This window comes from Typopeltis vanoorti, chromosome 13 (genome assembly GCF_054136105.1).
Source record: "Typopeltis vanoorti isolate ZY-2024b chromosome 13, IOZ_Tvanoo_1.0, whole genome shotgun sequence".
Classification (NCBI taxonomy): Eukaryota; Metazoa; Arthropoda; class Arachnida; order Uropygi; family Thelyphonidae; genus Typopeltis; species Typopeltis vanoorti.
Genome location: NC_143561.1, coordinates 59,475,787 through 59,492,928, shown reverse-complemented (window position 1 = coordinate 59,492,928; position 17,142 = coordinate 59,475,787). Strand labels below are relative to the sequence as shown.

At 35.1% G+C, this 17,142-nt stretch overlaps 1 protein-coding gene across 10 annotated transcripts in view; it reads right to left on the bottom strand.

Moving 5' to 3' along the window:
* LOC150100204 (uncharacterized) overlaps nt 1-10,841 on the bottom strand; it is a 566,343-nt gene extending 555,502 nt beyond the window's left edge. For 9 of the 10 annotated variants that reach the window (XM_090402864.1, XM_090402869.1, XM_090402857.1 and 6 more), the window contains exon 1: nt 10,745-10,841. The gene's annotated coding sequence lies outside the window, so the exon portion shown is untranslated. The remainder of the gene's footprint in view (nt 1-10,744) is intronic. The other variant, XM_090402865.1, reaches the window with a different exon arrangement.
* Nucleotides 10,842-17,142: the final 6,301 nt, after the last annotated feature.

Genomic DNA, 17,142 nt, shown 5'->3' with positions numbered 1-17,142 from the left:
TCATCTACCACCTAAAGACAATTACAAACATCCATATTAATGGCAGGATTCAAACCTGCAGCCTGCTGGCTAGAGTGGATATACTAACCACTCAGCCAACCAGGCCAAGAAATTACTCCAAATATCCAGAATATCTTTAGTTTCAGCTTTCATTTTTCTTTATCACCTATGATTCATTTTACTGTACTTTTTCCTTCTTTTATAAGATTTTTTTCAATGGCATCCAGAACATTTTGCTGCCTTCCTGATATTTATCTTCCATATTCTTAATAATGTCTTTCCATTACATTGGTTTAGCTCTTTTTATGCATGCCTTTCTTACATTTTTCTCTGTATTCTTTTAATGCTGACTTTACTTACAAGAAGAGCTTTCAATCTGCTTTCTTCTTTCCAATGACTGCCTCTACCTTCTTACATCCACCATGGAGTTCTGATTTTTTTATCCTTAAACAATTTCACCACATGCCTTCCTAGCTGAATTAATGTTTTCTTCAGAGTTTGCCAATGGAACTTCAAGACTTGCTTCTAGTTTACAAACTCTCATTTTTTTCTTGAATAACATTTGTATAATTGAGTAGTTCTCTTGTAAAAGCTGCTTGACTTTAATTCTGTTTAAAACTTGCTTACATATTTTCTTTTCGATATAATATTCATTTGTATTCTGTTTAAAACTAAGTGATGATCACTTCCAATTTCAAACCAGTGTGAAGATATCACTGTCAATGATAATATAAGCGATAACTTTTTTTCTGATGTCTTCTCTTCATGTGAATTTGTACACATCTTTATGTTGAAACATGCTGTTAGTGAGGACTAGTCCATTTCCTGAACAGAAATCTAGCAGCACTTACCATTATCATTAGTTCTGATCCATTCTCCAAATTTTCCTAAAATATATGTCTATGCCTGGGATTCATTTCCTATCCTGTTGTCTCCAACAAGAACCAGCTTTTTCCATTTTCTTTTTCAGAAATTTCTCAAGAAATTTCTCCACTTCTTCCTTAGTAGAATTCTCTGTACGACAAATACAAAAATTTTCATTGGCAACATATCTCTACTTGAAACTGCCTATCAATCAAAAAATTAATCTTTATATTTGGTGTTGAATGCTATGTAGTCTTCCTTTCTCGATCATCAGTAATTGAATATAACAGCCTATATTTATTATGTAGCAGGATTTCACTGGTCTTCATCTCAATATCACCAATTATGTACATGTACTTTTCTAGTTCTTCTGCCAGTGATATTAAGGCTAATATGCCTACCACATAGAACTAATTGGTAGAAAATAAAAATATTTTTATTTTCATACTACTAGTTTCATGAACAACTATGGTTCACTTTATCAGAAAAAAAATAGTGAATAAATGAACATTGAAGCTCATGTTACAATAACTATATCAAATTTTTTGAAAAGACTAACAATGAAATGTGCATGAATACTATGTTACATCTTGATGATTATGATATATGCTACCAAGGTCTGCATGTGTAAAATTTTTTGTGAAAGAAAACTAGACTTTGATGCAAGATCATTTTTTTTTGTTGTTGTTGCATTGGTGTGGAGTTTTTAGCATTTAAGATGACTCTGTAAATGCTCTGGAGTAGAGATTGTGGCAAAAAACTGAAATGACCTATATGGACTGTAATTTCTACTCTAGAGCTTTTACAGAGTCATGTGAAGTGCTAAAAAATCCACACACACCAATGCAACAACAAAAAAAAAAAAAAGCAGCATTATCTTATCCTACTGCTCTTCTCTCCTAAAACATCAGATGCATGCAGACCTTGGTGGAATGTATCATGTCACTAATTCTCAAGATACAACACAGTATGTACACACACACACACACACATATGCATTCTACTGTTAGTCTTTTACAAACATTTAATATAGTTATTGTTACCTGCTTGTAGCTTCACTGTTTATTTATTTGCTATTTTCTCCTAACATAATGAACCACAGTTATTCAAAATCATTTTATTCACAGCTTTCATAAAAAAATAAAAAAAAATAAAAAAAAAATCGCCACAAATATACAACTCAACCTGCAATTAAATTGTCATTAAAATGTTTCATTAAAAATGAAAAAATTTAACAGCTGCAAAAAATACATGCAAAAAATATACATGGACTAAAAAGGTTGTCAATGTACCATTGTAAAGGTGGTTACAGCTGCTGTTTGACACAAGTCTCATAGACCATACTGAGACTGACACCACCTGTGCAAATACAGTAAATGCTTGACTCCTAATCTTACTGTATTTAAAGTCAATGAAGATGAATATTCTTTTTTTTAGTATTATCCCCATAAAGATATCATTGTAAAAGAGGCTGCCGTTGCTGTCTAACTGACAAATTATCATACTGCAATTGACAATAGCAACACAATCGATACTTGTGCAAATACAGTGAACAGACTTTTTTTTAAAAAACAGTTGCTGCTGGAGGACATAAACACACTAGTATAAAGTATATTTGATTAGAAATGTTAGTATTTGGATATTATGACAGTTCTACATCAATGACAGTACAAACTGCATGTAAAAATTTAGCATTCAATGAAAAAAAAAAGTAACAAATATCAAATTTATAGCACACTTATCACATAAGGTTTATCCTATATAATCATTTTTTCCCAATAATTCTGATTTATCCTAATAAGTATGGGTAAACTTTTCATACGCAGAATAGAACCAGCCCAGGTCCAAAACCTGCAGTATTTGGATTTTGTCATCATAAGGTAAATTAATGCCTAACAAACTGGAGCAGGATGCTTCATTATTTTTAATAAGAGATTGCAAAAATTCATATGCAGTTTTTTTCCATATCACAAACTTAACAGTTTACTTCACCACTGGCTGTTGAGATTCCAGTGGGCAATAAATTTTAATTTTTTAAATGATTTCCATATGAAAGGCTGAAAAATCTATAAGCAAAAAAAAAGTCATGTGGATGAGGTGAAGAACAAAATCTGTTCGCATTCCTTTTGAGGAGCAAGAGGTTGTAGTACTTTGAGAATAAACTTCATGTTGTAGTTTGTTCCACAAAATAGAGGCTGATGGAATGAAAGATTACTAGAAGTAGCAGGTTCAGTGAATCAGCAGATGAACCATGCAAAGAATGGACAACTATGCTCACTGCCTCAGTTTAACAGAAATTGGGAAGGAGGAGGAGAACAATAGTTCTGTTGAACACCATGGAAATGCCTATAAAAAATGAGAATGCAACACAGAAACTATAAAAGATTAGCTGAAGAATATGAGAGAGGAGGTAGTAAATCAACTGAACCACTCGCTTCTAAACAATATCAAAAGTTTATAAATAGGTTTTAGGTGCATCACCCGAAACATAAAAGCAATAATTAAAGGTCAGGAAGATTTGAGATTTGTGTGGAGAGTGAGTAACTTGGCAGATGAAAAGTAATGTCTTGAGCTACACAGAATACTATGTATTTTGGAAGATAAGGATGCTATAGAAATGATATAATTATGATAAAAAAGATGCCAGAAGTAAGAGTCAGTCAGATAAGAGAGATCTGGTCTTGGCTGTTAAGTTAAGCATTGTCAAAGGTAACAGAGAAGTGTCTTTCTTGCTAGAAAAAATACGAGTGTTATGAAAGCACTGAAAGTGACTAGGTTGGCATCACCTTGCTGAAGGATGGTGGAGTGTTTAGAGTACTTATTTTAGATTATCTTATAGCTTGAGATGCTTGAGCACTGCAAGGTTTATTGCATGCATAGGATAAGTGAAAAGTGCTACCATTCAGCAAAACTATGAATAGGATTTGAAGTCAGTGAGAGCAAGTCATTTATGCATATAAGGAAGGGGATAAATAACAAGGCCCTGAGGAACACTTGCATTAAGAAGAAAATATGAAGAGAGAACATCTTCCACCATTACATATAGTGAACAACCTGAGAGAAAATTGACAATTATTCAATTACAAAGGAAAGAAAGCAGACCACATAAAATGGCAATTTACTAAGAAGTGCTGAATGCCAAATCCTATCAAATGCATTGGAAATGCAAATAGCATAGGTTTCTCTAAATCTTACCATGACATATCCAGAGATAAATGATGTGGGCAAGGAGAAATGGCATGGATCTTGATTAGCAAAATCTCGATTAGTATTCATTGATTAGCTGACAGTTCACCAGATGTTGACCTTCTCCATTACTTTAGACAACACCAAGGTGAGCAGTTTAATGGCAAGCACTTTTTTTTTTTTGAAATGTGATGTATATAGTCTTAGCTTCTATGCTTGTACGGTGGATGGCAGCTGAGTAATAATATAGTGTACAGATAATAAAGAATAGGTGTTACTTCAAAAGCATATCTCTTAAGCAGAATTAGAATTTCAGAAGTTATTTTTTTTTAGTATTCAGGCTATTCAGGATTCTTCTGATGCCCTTCTGAGAGAATAGCACAGAGAGATGCAATGTTCCAGGTATTAGATTTGCTTTGATCAAGGCAAATCCTGGTGAAAATGACACCAGGTCAGCTTTATCTTAAGAGATGGAGACGCAGACAGAAAAGTTATAAGAAATTGAGAGGCACAAAAAGCAAAACTGTCACTGGCACAGCTGGAAAGTTTTCTACATTATAGTCCTTTCAAAGTCAATTCAGACTTGATTTGTTAATGATGGTTTCACTAGTGTTGCAGGCTTCAGTGTAGGCTATGAATGAAGCTGGAGTTTTTGTTTTAAGCCACTTGCAAAGTTTTTTTTTCTCGACTCATCTTGGCACAGTTTTTGTGGTGAGCTATGGCTTAGATATAGGCTGAGAATTTTGAATAGAGTGGGGAATGAAGACCTTTAATTCCAACATGGATTATTTCTATAACAAGATCACAACAAGTATCTGGATATGGAGAATAGTGACAGTAGGCTGACCAAGGAAAGAAGGAGTAAGTCTCTGAGATCTTCCGACCTTGCACTGCAATATTGTCATGCCAAGTGTATAAAGTTATGAATAACTGAGGGGAAAGTTAATTGTATGACATTATATTCTGGCTTGAAGTATGAAACCACTAACTGTAGTTTTGTTTTCATTTGGCCAGCCTGGTTGGCCGAGTGGTTAGCGTATCCGCTCTCCAGCCAAAAGGCTGCGGATTCGAATCCCGTCATGAGAATAGATGTTCATGACTGTCTGTGAAAATCTACTGCCCATTACTAGTGGTAGTGATGGGCGGTAGACGGCGCTGGTGTGAATGATGATGATAGTTGGGTTTGTTGTAGTTGGTGGATTGACTGGTGGAGATGGAGAGTTGTAGATGCCCTCCCTTGAGTCCTTGGACTCCTTTGAGGTGTCATGTAATAATAATAATAATAATAATAATAATATTCTTGTTTAATCCTTTTCTCAAGTGTAAGCAAAGTGTGCACATGAAGTATCTTCACGACTAGGCTATATTTGTATACAGAGGCTGATGAGTAATCAACAACTGCCTTATCAATATAGCTGTTTTTACTGAAATTTTCATTGTATTTGTAACTGAAGAGTTAGAAAGGGGATATTAATACTACACACACACACACACACACACACACACACACACACACACTTTCAAAGCAAACAAAAATATGAAAACAAAAAAAAAATACAAAAAGGAAAGGGATACTAAAATTAATAAAAAAAACAGAAAATCCTTAGCCCATGAATAGTACTAACATACTATAGATTTACATTTATTGGAATGCAAATCACATATATTAAATGGAACTGCACAATTACACATTTTAATTAAATATCATGTTTATGGATAGAAGTTTAGTAGCTTTTAAACTTCATATTTCACATCATATATTTAAAATGCAAATAAAGAAAATTAAGATATAGCAATAGAAAATATTGTGAATGACAGCTTTGGATTGAAGAAATTCAAAGTAAGTTTCATGTGTGGCTAGCATAAATCCAACCTGCAGCACAGGTTTTGCAATGTACACATCAACTTTCCACAATACCTATAGCACCTGTAATTTTTCTGTTAACTTTTGTAGTAAAATCACTTAATATTCGCACTACCCTTTATATAGTTAGTGAGGGGGGGGATTAAAAAAATAAGGATGAAAGATCAGGAAATTGGTCTTTTTTTTTCACCAAATAACAATTGGGAAGTGGTTTTCCAAAAGAAATACAGCAGATCTACGATTCCCATACTGCTCCAAGAAACTACAGAGGTCAAATTCTTACATCTGCAGCATTGATGAACCTATTTCAAGGATCCTGAAGGCTACATTTCTCAACACTGACAGTTCTGCTACATGACTGTTTGATACATTTCTCATCAGGCAAATGCCTGATGACAAATGCATCAAGTTATATTTCAGTTATATTTCTTTAAGATCTCTGAAATAGGTTCAGAAATGCTGAAGATATAAGGAATTTGAACTCTGTAGTTTCTTGGAACTGAAGATCAGCTGTATTTGTCTTTTGGAAAACAAATTTTTTTTTAGCATGATATTCTGGATGATATGAATTTCTAGCTGAAGGACTTGAGGGCTGGAATAAACAACATGTGCGTGGTTGGGTAAATTCTTTATAATGTGTATCTTGTGATAGGGATGACAAGTTGAGTTAGTAGTAAGTTCACCAGCAGGAGAACAAATAAGCCAGTTTGCCCTCCTCTTAAATTTCCATGGTAAATTTTATGAGAATTTAGACTATCTTTCTCAGAAACACAGAGTATATTTTTGGGATGAGGTCAGAATGTGAATATATTTTGATGATATATCAGATTGCAAATATCATCAATATAGCAATGATATATTTGCAATCTGGCAAATATATCCTCAACATATCATACCTAGAAGGTTGGTCAGGTTGTATTGAAGAGAATAAAGTTTGCTCAAAATGATCCAAGTCGAAATTAGCCAATGGAACAGAGAGAGAGAGAGAGTATATTAGTGTTACTAGACATTTTATTGAAACGTCGTAGACATAATATACGGTGATCAAAATTAAAGTAACCCTGTTTAAGGCCTTGTCGAGTGCCACCCAGTGATCCAAATGCTGAAACTTGGCAGAAATACATTGTGTCACGTGGAAGCGATATCCGAGTGTTTTTTGTGCATATCTAAGAAGGAGAAAAGCAACACAAGCATAAATAACACATTTTTACTCACTTCCATTATGCATTCATGGGCTGCACTGTTCAAGGTGCCCTTCCTGGTATGCCACAAACTGCATCCTTTGCACATTGTGTTCAATGGCAAAATGCAGCTGGTTGGGACTGATGTTGCACACTATGTGTTATATTGGGATCATCCTGGCAAGTTATCAGGATGATCCCAACAAACCCTATCTTTGAGAAATCCCCAGAGCCAGAAATCACAGGGGGGGGGGGGGGTCAGATCAGGTGAATGAGGCAGCCATACACTGTGAAATGCACGGCTGATCACTCTGGCTTCCGTGAAATGTTCTCAAAGAACCTCCTATACAGATCGACCGATGTGTGAAGGGCCCACCTTCCTGCACGAAAATTACTGAATCAATGCACAGGTGCTACTGTAGCACAACAAATTGTTTATCATATTGCGATACCTCTCAGCATTAACAGAACAGGTCACGGGACCCTGAGTGGCAAATGTCCTCAAAGAACGATGGTCCAATGATAAATGAAGCTGTGAACCTGCACAAAAACTTCAGGTGAAAGCAAAGGAATTTGTTGGACTGCATGCGGGTTTTGCATAGCCCATACCAAACAATTGTGAGTATTCACAATTGTTTGGTATGGGCTATGTACACACAGGTACATTCAAGCTGAAAGTGAGCCTCATCTCCCCACAAAATCATCCATGGCCATGCAGTGTCCAACTCCACCTGAGCAAGGAATGCTAAAGTGAATGTGTCAGTCAACTTTCAAAGTCCTGTGGTAACAACTCCTGTATCAAGGTTATTTTGAATGGGGAGAAATGCAGAATCTTTTGTAGAATTTTCCAGCCAGTTGTGTAAGGCACATCCATGTCTCTTGATACAGCACATGCACTGCAGGAATGAACACTGCTATTTGCAGCCTGATCCATAACGGCAGTAGCAACTTCATTCACTTACTGTGAACTGACTGGTTTGCAACTTCTGCCAGGCCTAACTCCTAACGATACCATTTCTTCAAAACAACTAATCACTCATCACAGAGCACATGAAAATAGAGCACACAAAAAATAGCAAATGTGGACCTAATCCACATTTGTTCAGGCAATGAAATTTGTTGAGTGCAGCAACAGAATCGCAATTGTTTAAGGTAGTACAGAATCACAAGCAAAGCACATAGGGGGCAAGGGTAGTGCCATCACCATGGATGGTATTAACAACCAGAATAAAGGGTGGAAAAAATCTCATGTCCATCTTTTTAAATCCTACTGGAAGCTGTCGAGTTGCATGATATGCAAATTCTATGCATTTGTGGTGAATTTTGAAACTACTTTTTTTTTCTCAGATAATACTTCTGCATGATGTCCAATGTATTCCTACAAAGTTTTTGGATCACCAGATGGTGCTCCCCAAGGCCTTAAACAGGGATACTTTAATTTCAATCACCATGTACATGGTGATCAAAATTTAAAAAAAAAAAAAAATTAACATATGTAAGTAAAATTATAATTTATTAAAAATTCATTTCACGCACTGTAATCACTAATATAACATGAGATTCATTTAGGGAGAGGGTAAAAGAATTGGTTACAACACTCAAATTAAGAACATAAGAATGAGTCAGCTATACACTTGCACGTCTATACATGAACAGGAGAAAATGCTAGTATTTTCACTTTTTTTTTTTTTTTTTTGTAATTATAATAGCCACAATGAATTATGATCAGCTTTACTATGTTAGAATCATAGTAAAAGAAGGATCTGCGATATCCGCTCAATTCCAGCATCAATCAGAACACTGAAAGGGAAACACCATCTTTATAGATCTTAATCCATAAAAATGTGGAGTACAAGCAGTGAAATTTTTCAATCATATCATAGTGTAGACTACCTCTAGCAAAGTTTTCTTTTTTTTTTTCTTATGCAACACCCACCCACAAGAAATTGTATAGTTGTAGTCTATTAATGCTATGGGCTGGAAAATGTTTTCTATTTTTATTACTTTATATAATTTTGCTTAATTTTTATCTTATTTTTCACATACTTCATAAACGCTACTCCACAGACAAGAATGAAATATTTTCATGCAATTTCAGGCCTTCAAATAAGTAGGCAGTGGTCTCACTCAGAATTTCGAGTGAGATCTTTAGGTTCGAGATGATCGAATTCATCTCGAACCTAAAGATAATCGCAAATATCCAAGCTCATAGTGGAATTCGAATCCAGAGCTTATTAGCTGATGAGCAGATCAGGCCAGCAAACGAACAAATTGACAAACTTAGTTATGAAGCATGAAATATAAATTCTGTTTAAAAAAAAAGGACAACTGCTAGTATGCCACCTTGGACTAATAACAAATAACCTCTTCCCACATCAGTGGGAAGAGGTTATTTGTTGGATGTGAGACTGAAAATGTCTTACGAAGAAATGAGAGAGATTATTAAAAAAATTAAACATAATTTGTTCTGCATTTTTTGTGTCAGATGAAATGCAACACATGGGCAAAAAAAAAAAAAAAAAATCTGAAACAAAACATACTTTCTGCAAAATGAAAATAGTTGAAATAACTTCTATGGGTGCTGTTATATTTTCAAATAGTCCACTGAATAGCATCATCTACTGTTCCTCATATCTTTTTTTTTTTTTTTTTTTTTTTGCTAAGCTTGTAATATCACAAGCAGATGATATCTATTGGAAATCTACAAACCCACTGATTCTTCTCCTCCACCTATTCAAATGGAATGTCAATAGGTTTTCCTTCTCTCATAATTCCTGTCCACATAAGCATATGGCCCTAAAGTGCTACAAGATTTTTAATTTCTCATATCAGATAGATAAGAAAAAAAAAAAGAGAGAGAATTCATAACTTTCAATAAAGATTTCAGCAAGACTACCTATGATAGAATCACAAATGTTTAACCATCGCAATAATTTCCATTCCCTTAATAGTACGATTTGGTGACACTGTAATACCATATATAATACTGCATCTCTCTCTCTCTATATATATATATATATATATGTATATATATATGTATGTATGTATGTATGTATGTATATGGCGATATTGAACTGAAGATATTCAAATGGTTACAGACATACCACGAATAAGGTGCTCAAATTGTTAAAGCAAACATAATGGCATTGGCCTATTTTTATGTTATTAAATCCTAACGAGGATGCAATTTACTCACAATTCAGACAGCTCCGAATAAATAAATAATACCATTCATTAACATTCAGATCTCCTTCGATTTCATAATATATTCGCAACTTGGAAAATGCAGAAATTCTCGACGTCAGACACATGTCACTCCGCACAACCTATACATGAACCTGTGTACCACGAGTCTGAAAGACACCACAAAAAAGAAAAGGGGTGGGGAGTAAAAAACTATGTTCTGTCATGCCTATATATGCAGTTACAGTACATATACGTATGTGTATAATACAGCTTAAAAGAAAGCCAATTACGTCTTTTTAAATTATCACTAATCTAACAAACCGGTCATCATACTTCACAGAGTATACATCCATTTGTTTTTCATGATAATACAACACCTTATGGTACACCTGTACCACATAAACATATGAAAGCATGTTAAAATGCTTCATTTTTTTAATGAACAGTATGAGGTCTTACTTACAAAATTCAATATTACTTTTCACTTCATCACCCAAGACAATTTCATACTCCACCATCTTGTTCACTGAACATCAAACAATTTCAATACAAAATACTGCTCTTCGAAGTCTAACGTGACGTCATATATATTTTTTTCTCATTGACAGGGTAGATGTCGCCAATGCAATGATTCATTGAGGCCTCAAAACTATTACTTCTCAAGTCAAATACAAGATGTGTCAAGATCAGGAAGTTCTAGCAAAATTTTATATATCTGACCCCATCGAATTACGCGCGTTTGATGTGACTTCAAATATATAGGAGAATAATGTGATCTTCGTGTCCTTTGCCAGGAAAAAGACAAGTCCAAATCACGTCAAGAAGAAGAACGTCGACTGCAATTTAGAAGGGACTATTTCGCTCAGATAATGCTATAACTGTTAATAATGCAAATACTTTGTGAAATTTGAGTAACTACAACAACAACAAAATAATCAATAAAAATAAGGATAGAAGTAACCAATTCTAAACTGCTGCCATTAGCGCTGTCATGTGGAGACAGCAGGGTTTCGCACTGGTGAAACATGAGTTCTTGTTAACCTGCAAAATAACAAAACTATTTGTCAGTCTCATATGGAGGTTGGAAGAATTTCTTCAACCCACAAAACAAACAAACTGGCCAAAAGAACATACGCAAATAACAACATAATATTCATATTTTGTAACAATGTTACGGCCGAGTTGGATAAAGGGAGTGGTTACACTATGATAATGTTGGATTTTTCTAAGGCATTTCATAGGATACCACACGAAAGGCTGTTGCATAAACTGGAGAATATGAGATTGGAATATAAACACTTGATTTGGATGGATGGATGGTTGACAGACAGATATCAATGAATGTGAATCTGCCCGATTTAAGGTGACCAGTGGTGTACCTCAAGGTTCAGTCCTTGGGCCATTATTATTCAATCTATACATTAATGACATCAATCAGGATCTAATATCAGATGTGAAATTGTTCACTGATGACACAAAGAAAGGCAAGGCAATCAGAGATGCTACTGATATTCAGCACTTACAAAATGGCCTGGTTGGCCTAGTGGTTAGTGTATCCGCTCTCCAGTCAAAAGGCTGCGGGTTCGAATCCCGCCGTGGCCATGGATATTTGTGATTGTCTATGAAAATACTAGTGGTGGTCGGCGGTATATGGCGTTGATGTGGATGATGATGGTAGTTGGGTTCGTTGTAGTTGGTGGATTGACTGGTGGAGATGGAGAGTTCTAGAGTAGGTGCCCTCCCCTCGATGAGTCTTGGGACTCCCTGGAAGTGTTAGGTAATAAAAATAAATAAAAAAATGATTTGAATAGGCTGAAAATTTGGGCAAACGATAATGGCTAATATTAATGTCACTTTAATGTTAGTAAGTGTAAAGTTATGCACTTCAAGCGGCATATTACATTTAGAGGGATTATGCTACAAGAAACTGAGGAGGAAAGGGGGGTCTTGGTGTATTAGCGGATAGGAATTTGAAGTTCAAAGGTGACATAGCAAAAGTTGAAAGTATTACTCAGAGGATAATTGCGATGTTAGAGCGAACCTTGATATCTAAGGATAAGGAAGTGATGGATTTTGTCGCTTTAGAAGGCTTTGATAAGACCCCACCTGAATTATTGTGTGCAGATTTTAGAAATAATATTGATCTTCCGGATCACAAGGGGATAAAGAAGCTGTGAAATATGTGCAAAGAAAAATTACAAAGATTATATCCAGATTATGAGATTTAGATTATGAGGACAGATTGCGAGTATATAAATTATAGACGCTAGTTAACAGCAGAAAAAGGGATTATAAGGTAGAGGTCCATAAACTTTTGAATGGGTGGTATAGAATATCGTCTGATGAAATTTTTCGTTATATGGAAGGTGGGGAGAGAATGCGGGGGCATCCATGGAAGTTAGGTTTATTCACAGTCAAGAGAGGGGTAAGAGCTAGTTTTTCTCTCACAGAGCAGTAAGTGAGTGAAAAAATGTGTCTTTAGGAATACTGAGTACATCTAGTGTGAATGAATTTAAGGAAAGAGATGAGAACTGATTTGGGTGATTCATAGCCTCCTCAATGAGTCCTTGACTCCCTGGAGGTCTCAGGTAAGAATAATAATATTTCATTATTTACACTTTATTATTCATATATAATATTTATAATATATTACATGAGCATAATGACGATAATGTTAATAATAATAATAATAATAATAATAATAATAATAATAATAATAATAATAATAGTTTTTTTTTAATTTTTTATAATAGTCTTTTTATTGATTTCTAAAATATTTACACATATGCAATAATCATCTTGAGTGACATTCAACTTATAATTTGATAATAACTATGTGGTACATTTTCTACATTGGATTTAAATTAATTTTTAATAATACTTTTTTGTCTCTATATTTACACACCCGTTCTTCTAATATTAACAACGAAAACTATACAGAAATTTTTGTATAATGAATAACTAATATGATAATACTACTACTATTAATAATAATAATATTTTTTTAAATCATAAGGTTTATTATCATACAGAGTATTTACGTATATAAACATGAGCATATTTTCTGTGCAGTACAAGAATTCAGTATTTAAAAACTAATTGAATATTTATCCATCGTATTTACATGTGGATTGTCACGAATGCGCATACAATTCACTATACAATGCAGTAATACTACTCACAGTTCAATAGTAATAATAATAATGGAATGATTTTATAATGATATGCATATCAGAACACACGCAATTTACAGACAAAAATTACTAGTTGTGGTGGTGTTGGAAGTGGGCGGTAGATGGCGTTGATGGAGATGATTTGTAGTAGAGGTTAGGTGTAGAGAGAATTGTAGATGTCCTCCCACGATGAGTCTTCGGACTCCTTGGAGGTATCAGGAATAATAATAATAATAATAATAATATGTTTTCTGCATTTTGTCTTTTGAGTTTTCTTTTCCTAATATATTTGTATAGATTTTGTATTTAATACAAATATTTTACTTCTCTGCAAAAATTCAGTATGCAAGTTACTGAGTACATTCTTTTTGATATGTTTGTTTGTTTGGGTGGTATTTCGGCTTTCTTTCTCGAAGCTCCTGCAGAGCTTATCTCAGGAAGATAATAGATGGTGGTGGTTTTGTGGTTTTGTTTCAATACCCGTCGCGAGCCAGGTGAAGATTTATCTGTTCATATGTATTTGCTTGAAAACTTATATATGAAGATATATGTGGGTGGTCTGAAACGTTCTTGGCTAACAATGAAAAAACGAATTTATAATTTCAAATTTATTTTTATTTTTCAACATAATCTTCCTTAAGACTAATTCATTTATTCTAGCGATACTCCAGCTCCATTATACAGTCCCTGTAGTGGTTCTCAGTAAGATCTGCAAAATACTCCTCTACAGCTGCAATCGTCTCTTAATTTGAAGAAAAACGCTGACCACCGAGGAAGATTTTTAGTTTTGGGAAGATAGAAGTCAGAGGGAGCCAAATCTGGGAATAGGGTGGATGTTCCGACAATTCATAGTGCAGATACCTTAATTTTCCCATTGCCAGGACATCTTTGTGGGCAAGTGCATTTTCCTGATGAAAGATGATTTTTTTCTTCTGCAAACGTCTTTTCTCACGAATTTTTCATCTAGTCTGGTCAAAAGATCGGAATAGTATTTCCCGGTTATTTTTTTACCATTTTCAATATAATTAATAAATAAAATGCCCTTAGCATTCCAAAACACCGATGCCATGACCTTTCCTGCTGATGGAATCGACTTTGTCTTCTTGGCGCAGAACAACCTGCTTCTGTCCAATGTTTTATTATTATTATTATTATTATTATTATTATTATTATTATTATTATTATTATTTTAACGGTGTCTCCATGGAGTCAAAAGACTCATCGCGGGAAACCCGACATTGACACACTAACCATTATTTACACAATACCTGTCATACCTCTCCTTAAATTCATTCACAGTTGAAGCATTCACAACCAGTTCTGGCAAAGCATTCCACCCATTCACAACCCTCCAAGTAAAAAATCTAGTCCTAACACCCTTGTTAACCACAATCTTACACAATCTCCAGGGATGGCCCCTCGTTCTCTCACATCCTGCTTTGGTCTTAAGAATATCATCAGTATCAATCCTGTAAAATCCCTTTAACGATTAAAATACCTCTATCATATCTCCTCTCCTACGTCTATCAGCTAGTTTTTGGAGCCCACAGATCATCAATCTATCCTCATAGGGAACATCCCACAGACCTGCAACAATCTTTGTAACCCGCCTCTGAATCCTCTCTACCACTTCTGCATCACCAAGAAATCCTGGCGACCAGATCTGTACACAATAGTCCAAATGCGGCCTTATTAATGCCTTATAGAGTGGAACAATAACTTCCCTATCCCTGCTTGTTAGTGTGTTCCTCAACAACCATGTAATTTGATGTGATGTTTTGGCAATCTTAGCAATATGCCCTTTAAACTTAAGTTCTCTGTCCACAATAACTCCCAAGTCTCTTGTCTCATCAACTTCCTGCAGTTCAGTTCCGTTAATATAGTAAACAGCATGCGATGTCATCCTCCCGAAGTGCATCACCTTACACTTAGCCACGTTGAACTGACAGCCATTTACCTCAGTCCATAGCGTCAGCCTATTTAAGTCATCCTGTAAAATATCCACATCATTTGAATTGATTATCGCTCTTCCCAATTTTGCATCATCAGCAAACAAGTAGATATTTCCATTCAAGGTATTTCCAATATCATTGATGTACAAATTAAACAATAGAGGACCAAGAACTGAGCCCTGAGGTACATCACTAGTCACTTGCCTTTTCCTGGATTCAGCTCCTCCGTAAACCACTCTTTGATATCTGTCCGCCAGCCATCCTTTAATCCAAATCACCATCTTCGGATCCAAACCCATTTGCTCTAATTTATGTAACAGAGTTCCATGTGGAATCCTGTCAAAATCCTTTGCAAAGTCAAGCGTTATCACTGAGTAAGGATTTCCTTTATCCAACTCCACTGTTACTTTATTATAGAACGTAAGCAAATTACTTAGGCAAGACCTACCCTTCACAAAACCATGTTGCCCCTTATAAAGTATCATATTGCTGTCCACCCAGTCCTGAATTCTAATTTTAACTAATTTCTCCAAAATCTTAACCACCACTCCAGATATATTGATTGGTCTATAATTTGCAACATCAGTCTTAGAGCCTCCCTTGTGCAATGGAACTATTTTCCCCTCTTTCCACTTTATTGGCACTTTACCAGAACTGAGGCTTAAATTAAACATCCTGGTTAGAGGAGTTGCTAATTCTCTTGCACATTCTCGTAACACATGGGCCGATATGCCATCTAACCCAATGGCAGTGTTAGCATTAAGGTTCTTTAATATATTAAGCACCTCAATTTCATCTATCTCTATACTCTCATCAGTCAATGGCACATCTGACACTGCACTATCACTACGAAGATGGTACACTTTTGCGAAATGATCACTAAGCAACACAACTATTTGATTAGCTTCAGTAATTTTCTTACCATCAACACTTTTTAAAGTAATCTTTCCATGGATAATCTTCCTTTTATTAGCCACATAGCGAAAGAACTCTTTAGGGTTTCTTTTGGATTCATCAGCTAGCTTCCTCTCATAATTAGCTTTGGCTTTCCTTACCATACAGGTTACTCTCTTTGCCTGTACCTTATATTTCTCATTGGAACGCTCATCACCTTTTTCTTTATATGTCTTCCACAACCTTTTCTTTATCTGCTACTCTTGTTTAATAGTATTAGTCATCCATTTTACTCCTACTTGATTTCTCCTTCTGACTCTGGGAATACAGTCTGATACAGCTTTCTTCAAATACTCCTTGAGAATCTCCCACGCACCATCAACATCTCTCCCCTTGAATTTCTTATGCCATAATACAGCTGAAAGCTGACTTCTCAGCTTGCCATAATCACCAGCCTTGTAATTCCACATATACCCATTCTTAATAGAATATTCAGTACGTCTTTCAATCTCCCAGGTCAAGACCACATGATCGCTTTCCCCAAGTGGAGACATTGTAACTAAATTACTTATTGATATGTTCTCCGATGTTATGACCAGATCTAACACTCTAGAATCTCTTGTCCCTTCCATCACATGCTGTCTCAGGTAATCATCTCTTAACAATTGTATAAACTCCATTTCCTTTGTTCCTTGTGACCATTCCTTCCCCCAATCTATGTCCCCAAAGTTAAAATCCCCCATAATAATTACTTGACCTTTACTCATCGTGCTAATTTGCCAATACATGCTATCTACATTCTCCCTTATTCCCCTTGGATTATAGCAACAACCAATTACATA